The sequence below is a fragment of the Mustela nigripes genome, chromosome 13 (assembly GCF_022355385.1).
Source record: "Mustela nigripes isolate SB6536 chromosome 13, MUSNIG.SB6536, whole genome shotgun sequence".
Lineage (NCBI taxonomy): Eukaryota > Metazoa > Chordata > Mammalia > Carnivora > Mustelidae > Mustela > Mustela nigripes.
The window spans coordinates 64308052-64316863 of record NC_081569.1 but is presented as its reverse complement, the minus strand read 5'-3'; positions in this window follow the sequence as shown (position 1 = coordinate 64316863).

Genomic DNA, 8812 nt, shown 5'->3' with positions numbered 1-8812 from the left:
CATCATTTAAATTCATAATTCTTACTATCTCTGAGTATTCTGATCTTTAACATCTTGAGAGTATATGATAGTCTAAAAATACATGAATATAATGCTCTCTATTGCTGTTCATGAAATACTTGTGAGTCAGAGAACTTCAGGACTGGAAGAGTTAGGAGATGTATACAAGGTTGATTAGCCTGAACAAAAACTTGAGGCTTTAACTCTATAGCCTGTGGTCTAAACACATATAAATTAATAAGTGTATATGTATAGACACATACCATTCAATTCTTAAAACTCCATGTAGCTCTTTAAGAACTCCATGAAATTCTATAGAATGGATATAATGTGATTTATTTAACTGTTTTCCTGTTGGTGGGCACTTAAGTTATTTCACTTTCTGTCATACTTACAAAGCTATAATTAGTTACCCATGTATGTACCTATATAGGTACTTTAGAATTAATTCCTCGGAGTAGAACTGCTGGTCAGATAGATTTTTTATTTTTTATTTTGAAACATAAAATTTACTATTATTATTTAGAATAGCTACTAGTGTTATTTAGGATTTTATTTATTTAGTGTTCTTTAGGATATTATTATTAGATAGTTACTAGTATTATATAGGATTTCTATCTCTCTCATCAAAAGTAAAATTGGCCTACAGTTTTATTTTATGTGCTTATCTTGTCCTGTTTAGGTAAAAAAAGATTATGTTAGACCTATTAAATGAATTGGGAAGCGTTGCATTTTACTCTATGTTCTAAAACTATTTAAATAATGGGGGAATGGGGCAGAAATTTGTTCCTTGAATTAACTTTAAAACTGGTTACTAAAGCCATCTAGGCTTCATGCATTTTTAGAGGGAGACCTTTACCAATAATATTAGTAGTTATTACTGATCTAATCTGCAATAAGACTCAGGAGATACAATAGCTTTAGCCTAAATATGTGTTTATTTAGCTCTACTGAGGGATACAGCCCAGGAAATGCAGCTTTAGTATCTCATACAGAGGACCAAGGGCTACCCAGGTTTATAGTATCTTTTGTACCCTTACACACATGAGGTGTATATGAATGCCCAGAACGAAAGCCAAGGTGTGTGGGTACCTTAACATATAAAAGTCACACCTTCTACTTCCAACAGCATTTTATGCCATTCTAGTCATGTAGGACCAAGGCCTGGATGCAAGCTTACATCTCCACCAATCCAGAGTAATTGCCCAGATTGGGAGACTCACAGTCCAAGAATAACCATGTAGTCCACACTGACCTTAACTTTGTAGGTTCCAAAGTGAACCCATCTGTCAGGCTGACTTGGATCAGGTGTGATGTTAACCTATACTAACATCAGTGGTCCTGCTCAGGACTTTTAATCTTGAGTCAATTTTAAATAACTTTATATTATTCTTATGGATTCCATCTATATTTTCAAATTCTTTGGTAAAAAGTTGGTTTTGCCAGAGAAATGTGTCTTTAACTGATTTCTTTCTTTCTTTTCCTTTTCTTTTGACCATGGTCAAAGACTTCTTCAGTTTGTACTGCAAAACCAGATTCATCTAAATTTATGTTTAAATATTTAAAAACAATATTACACTAACCAAAATTCATCTGTACTGATATTTTAAAAGAAGCAGCTTTCATGGTTTTATTGATCATATATTTGTATCCTCTATCCCTTCAACCTCAGGAACGTCCTCTTTTGTCTTTAGTAATTCTCACATTCACTTTCTTTGGGTTAATTGTTCTTCTACATTGAGTTAAATGTTTATCTTCTATCTGTTTTGTTTTCTTATAAGCTAATACGATTTTCTAAATTTTCTTCTTAGTACTGCTTTAAATGCATCTTTACAAGCATGTTTTTATTTTGTTAATTTCTGAGTTGACTTAAGAAAAAAAAAACAAACAAACAAATTAGCCTAACTGGAAGGGTACTTAATTTCCAGGAATGTTTTTTGCTACTCTGTTAACTACTAATTTATTGCAATGGACTTAGAATGTGACACTGTAATTTCTCCTTTTGGGGATGGGGGTGAGCATACAGGGATTATTGACTTTACTTAGTCAAATTTTGTAAGCAAAGGTAGTTAGTTGCTCTAACATTTATATTCTTATCTTTGGTCTTCTTTGACCTATGTTCTAAGATAAATATGTTAATAGTGCAGTATTATTAGTTTTGTCGATTTTTCATTTCTAAAAGTTTTGGCTTCATTTCTTTTGGCGTGTTCTCCACATACATTATTGACATGCTGGTAAGATATATCTCTCATCAATATCAAATCTACCTCTTATCCCCCTTTAATACTTATATCCTTGTGATAGTATTAATACTGAATTGTGTTTTTTAGTTAATTATGACATTATGCATTCACTTATGAGTCTTGGCAAGCAAGAGTCATCAGCCCAATATATGGGATAAAATATTTGCTTAGTTTTTACTTATTTAATAGTCTTTGTATCCTTTTACTTCAATTTCTCTGTTATTTTATTTGAAGGGTCCTAATTAAATTATTTTTCTTCCTTAGATTTAGATCTATTAATTTAGGAATCCTTTTGTAATGATTGTTTTAACCTTTATGACCATATTACCCACAAATATTTTTAAAATGTTTGATTTTATTTTCCCCTTCAGTGTTGTTCCTGCAAACTGAGAAATAAAAATGTACTTATATATCCTTCAGAATTTGAGAAGCATGCAGGTAAACTAAGTCATATCTCTGAAATGACCTACATCATCTTCATACTTAAATAACTGGAGTAAAGAATTCTAGACTCAATCACTTTCTCTTAGCAATTTCCTTAGAATTCCATTTTTTACTGTCTTTTGATTGCCTCCAAGGAAATAATCAATAAATGTCAGCCTGTATCCCCTAGAAAGCAGAGCTAGAGTCAGAGATTAATCTTTAACAGATGACATCTTATGGAAGGTGAAAGGCCAGGGCAATAAAAATGAGGAAAAGAAGACAAGTGAGGTAAGCAAAGACTCAGTGTGACAAGTTACTGTGCTGGTCACCTCCTCACATAGTGTGCCATAGAGAATTACCAGATGTCTTTACAGATACAATCCAAAATTCTCTCACAAGTTTCTGTGGAGAAAATGCGTTTCTGAACAGTCTTTGCACAAAGTTCTATTTGCCCAGTTCTCTGCTTCCTCTCAGTATAGGTCCATCCCATAGGGAGCTAGCCTTGCCGCTCTTCTAGGCTGCATCACCCTGTCCCTAAGCAGCCTTTGAGGAAGTAGGTTCTCATGCTCCAATGTATGGCATTGCCTCCAAATCCAGAAACATAGGGATGACAAAGAGAAAAAGGTGGCTGGCTCCATAACATTCCAATTCTTCTTAATTTACATCTAAAATAAACTATATCCTTTCTTTTCTGGGAATGTCTCCAGATTCACTATGTATTTTTTAAAGATTTTACTTATTCATTTGACAGACAGAAAGAGAGAGCACAAGCAGGGAGAGGGGCGGGCAGAGGCAGAAGGAGAAGCAGGCTTCCTGCTGAGCAGAGAACCCGTTGTGGGGGTTGATCCCAGGACCTAGGGATCATGGCCTGAGCCGAAGGCAGATGCTTAACGGACTGAGCCACCCAGGCAACCCTCACTATATGATATTTTTAAGGGGACTCTAAACTGTACAGATTCATAAGGAGTCTAATATCAGATCTCATTGAACAGACCCCAGAGTTACTATTTTAGATCCCACGGTTAGTGTTTTTATGATTACCAATTTTGTTTACTAACATTCAGCCTAGAGTGACCACAACCATCTGAAGTATCTATTATGGCTTTGAAGTAAATAAGCCTCCATTTTGTATTTGTGGTAATAGGTTTTAAGTTTTGAAGTCAAAAGACATGCAGCCCTATTGGGTTTCATAATGAGCGTACAGAAAATTTAAAACCTTGTCTAAGACTTTTTGTGTTTTTGATCCTAGAGTACCAAGAACTTTTCCTGAGATCCCCAGAAGTGGACCCCAAGACAAGCATTGCATGCACATGGCTTATTAAGAAAATGCCCCTAGAGAAACCAGTAAGGAGGTGAGGTAGCAGGTCAGAGACATGCAAGAAGCCAAGTCAGGGAATACAGATGACCACAGCATTATGAAAGCCTAGGTATCTTGCTTCAAGTTAGGACAAACACTGGGGAACAACTGATGAAACAGAGCCCCTTTTGGAGGAAACAGAGTAAGCCCCCAGGTCTTTCTGACTTCATATGCCTGCATTCTGACCACTAGCAGACGGCAGTTCTCTGAATGAGAGCTGCAGGTACAGGCTGTGGGAGACAAGAGCACAAAGTCAGCAGAGAGACTCACAGAAACAACACAAGTAATCCAAAGGGACATGTGTGGAGCTCCACTAGTTTCCACTATAGACAGCTTCCTTGTTTGGGGAGATGACAAGGTATTTCCCTCTTAAGGCTGAATAGCTTTAGTAGCTGAATCTACTTCTTGACAGGAATACAGACTTCCCCCAGGGCATAAAAAAAGGACCTGGAATATTTAGGGATTATAGTTTGGGCAATGGGGATGCTTATTGCTACTAAGTTGATTGACATCTCTAGCTGGTGCTTTTCAATCAGAAGAGCTCGGAAGAAAATATTTTTTAAGACAGAAAAATCTTGTTTCCAATTCAAGTACTTGGTGAAACATACCACAACCTCCAAAATGGCAAAGTCCATCTAGTCCTAGATCCCCATATTAAAGCCCACCTCATTCTCCCTGTGAAACTGCTTTTCCACTGTCTCTTTTTGAGGCCCTAAAATGAAAAAGAGCCAATTGACCACCATTTCCCCACAAGCCAATAAAATGTGTGTCTCAAAAGTCTGCGTTCTCATATAGTCAATTCATCCTCACAAGGGTGACAGTCAATTTTCCATACCTCACAGTCAATTCATCCTCACAAGGGTGACAGAGATACCTCTAGACTGCTCTCATCATCCTGAGGTGAAATACTGACGGATGGATTAGAACCTCCAAAGATGATGAGCTCTGGTTGGCCAAGAGAAAATAATCAAGACTTAGGGTTGGGCTTAAATGCACAACAATCACAAAATCTTGGTCAAAGGGTAAAACTAATTCAACCACTCATAGCTATACCCCCTAGATTTTCCTCAGAGCCAAAATTCATGCTAGGAGAGCCATATGTTACCTCTGTGTATATTTGCTACCATGCAACTTCATCCAATAAAGGCTGGCTTTGGGCCAAAAGGATCTCAACCTGTCCTATAATTGTAGCTGGCATGAAACTGGATTTTCTTCCTGCCTCAGTGCTGGCTGAAACCTAGGGACTATCACAGGTGTGCCACAAAGGCATAGCTAAGCTTTGAAAGTTGAAGGAGAAAGGAGTACTATATAAGTATTTGAAAGTGAGAAACATGAGAAATGTATCAGTTCCGTTCCAAAGAAATGAAAGATAATCTGTTTCCCTTAACCAGTCAAAGTGGAACTGGAGCCATAGTGGAAGGAAAACTATTCCACACTCCCACCAACTTCCCTGCGATCAGTAGACTCACTCTGAATGAGCTGGTACCTTCTATCTTGTAAAAGACTATGATCCTAAAGACGCCTGAAGTCCCAGCTCTCTAAACTGGATGTAGAAGTTATGTGTCACCTTATAATAAGCTTCCACAGGGAATTTAACCTGCAACAAAGATTAGCAGGGAGCACACCTATTAGAAAATGCTCTTGGGGGCACCTAGGTGGTTTGGTAGGTTAAGTATCTGCCTTCAGCTCAGGTCATGATCCCACATCCTGAGATCGAGTCCCACATCGGGCCCCCTGTTCATCAGAAGGACTGCTTCTCCCTCTGTCCCTCCCCTCTGCTACTGATCTCCCTCTCTCTCTCTCTCATGTTCTCTCTCTCAAACAAATAAAATCTTAAAAAAAAAAAAAAAAAGAAAGAAAAAGAAAAGAAAAGAAAGAAAGTGCTCTTGGGATCAACACCTGTCCAAAAAAAAAACAAAAACAAAAACAAAAAAAGTTGTGCAGAAGTGGGAGTGAGCCAATGATCCTATCACAAGAAAGTCTCAGCTGAAACTGTATGGCTTTCTGAACCCGGCATTTTTTAAGAATTTTCTGAAATGGAGAGATAGCCAAGTCTTTGTACTTCTACACTGCTCATCCATTGGATGTAGGCTATACCAGGAAGAGGGAATAACCTTCAGGAAGGTGACTATCTTCAGCTGAAACAATTTCAGTGGGGGCTTATAGCTAAGGACTATCACACATGCTCCCAGGAGTTAGGGTAATACAGCTTTTGTTCTTGTAGGGGATTCGGATGGTACATCACAGCATCTACTACATAAATTTTACTAACTGGTACCTTAATTATAGCTTGTCTCCAAGACAAACAGCTTCTGGTCAATGGGAATAATTTAAATGATGTAAACAAGCCAGATTAATCAACTTCACAGAAAGATTAGCTTTACATGGTTAATTCTGGTTTCATTTCCCAGTTCTACAACAGGCTTAGCCCTTTAAGTCTCAGTCCCAACTTGTCAAATCCTCCCCGTAAATAAGTACATGTAAATTGTCTTTATAACCAGATAGAAAAGTTGTAGTGCTCATCTGGCTTATGTTTGCTACAACCTTCTTCCTACTACCTCTTATATTCCATTCCATCCCTTCCTCGGATTCCCCTCAGATTCTTCTCCTTTTGTAAAGAAACTCAGTAAACTTGGAAAACTAGTAGGGAGTAAATACAACTCTCAGAGTAGTCTAGTTTCTCATTCAGTAACAGTATTGTTATTTCAGCCTACTACTTAGTAAAATTTTAACAGTGAGAAGTTAGCAGAATCAGGTAGACTGTAAGAACACAACTTTACTGAATTTTATTAGTGGGGTAACAACTAATGAGACTTCTAGAATTAATGAAAGAGATCCTCCACACCTTCCTCAACCTTGATGCCACCATCAGATCCACACTCATAGAGCTTGCCCCCATGTTCCCTGGGGCTCATGGTAAATTGTAGTAATTATTTGTTGATATCCTAAGAGAATGATTTCCACAATCTGGCTGAATCATCAGATATGGCCCAGTCCAGGGGCAATGTCTGATGGAAAGGCAGACTAAGTACTGACCTTTTCAAATCTTAATCAGGTCTTCTTAAGATATCTCAGGAACAGAAATCTCCATATGCAGAAGACCAAAGAATTCAAAACTTTAGGACTTTTTATAGAAACTATAAAAATGGGCCTTATCAGAGTTTTAAGCAATGACTCAGTTGCCGTGCATTCCAAAATTCTTATTTTTCTCTACCTAGCATTAGGAAAACAAAATTACCAGGTTTTAAACTGTTCTCTCACTATGAGGAAATGGGAGGTAGTTCAAACTCCCAAAGAAGGAAGGAAAGCATATAAAAACAGGCTTGTTTTCTAGCTGACAAAAATTTCATCATGGAGTACAGTCAGTTGTTGCATCATATGATAAATCTTTCAGATAGACCATGTGAAACAAACTACCTTGCATCAGAATGAGACTATGAATGAGAAACTTGAGACAGGAAAAAAAGGCAATTGATAAATATCATTCCTTCCCTCCCTCCAGGGAAGTTTGTCGCATGGTGTGATAACTATACCATACTGACATGTTATTCCCTAGCCATTCTGGAAAGCCACTGTAGAAGCCAGATTTCATACTCTACCAGCATTGTATTGCTGAGAAGTCCAGAAATAGTGTGAGCAGTTATAGCCTCTATAGATCTGACTGTACTGGAACTAGAGGCTTAAACAGCTGTGGCTCTCAATAAGGAAGTACAACGAGGGTGTGCATTAGGAAACGAAAGAAGAGAAACAGGTTCTAAGCATAATGGTTCTTAGCCTTTCTATTGAGCAAATGACCAGGGCCTGGAAGGCAGGTATAATTAAAAAAAAAAATACTACGAAAGGACTAAAGACTGGGTTTAGTACAGCCACAAATTTAGAAATTGATACACAAATCTTCCCCAAAATATGAGATTCACAACTGCCCCCTACAGTATCCAGACATAGGCCACATGGAGCTCTGCAAAACTATAAAATCTCTCTTCCTCTACACGAGCCCTGAAGTGAAATAGCTGTTACTTTCTGGCCATGTCTGGGCTGAAAGAGCAGCTACCTTTTTACCCAATTTTGCCATTTTTCATTGGAAAGGTGATCTTAAATAGCATCATAGTAACACATACCTTTCACAAAAACTGTAAAATAAATGACAGAATCTGATTATAGACTCAAAAATTCTACCCAGAGAGTGGCCTTAACAATAATATTTAAAGATATTTAAAATCAGAGAGGATGGGGCACCTGGGTGGCTCAGTGGGTTAAAGCCTCTGCCTTCAGCTCAGGTCATGATCCCAGGGTCCTGGGATCGAGCCCCGCATTGGGCTTTCTGCTCGGCGGGGAGCTTGCTTCCCCCCCGCCCCACCCGCCTGCCTCTTTGCCTACTTGTGATCTCTGTCAAATAAATAAATAAAATCTTAAAAAAAATCAGAGAGGAGAAGTTAATATGGCAGAACAGGAGGTCCTTATGTTTGTCTCATCCCTCAAACATAGCTAGGTAACTACTAAATTATTCTGAACACCCAGAAGATTAATCTGAGGACTAAAAACAAACTGCACAACTAGAGGGAGAAGAGGCCACATCATGGAAGGTAGGAGGCATGCATATGTTATTTGGAGGTCCAAAGAATCATTGGTGCTGCAGAGGGGAGGGAGCCTAAACAGGGAGAGAGGAGAGAGAGAAAGAAAAAGAGAGAGAGAACAGGGCACAGGGCATTGCAAAAGAAAAACAATTCCCCAAAACCACTGATAGGGAAAATAAGGGAGACTGATAAATCCAAGTTTTCAAAAGACACAG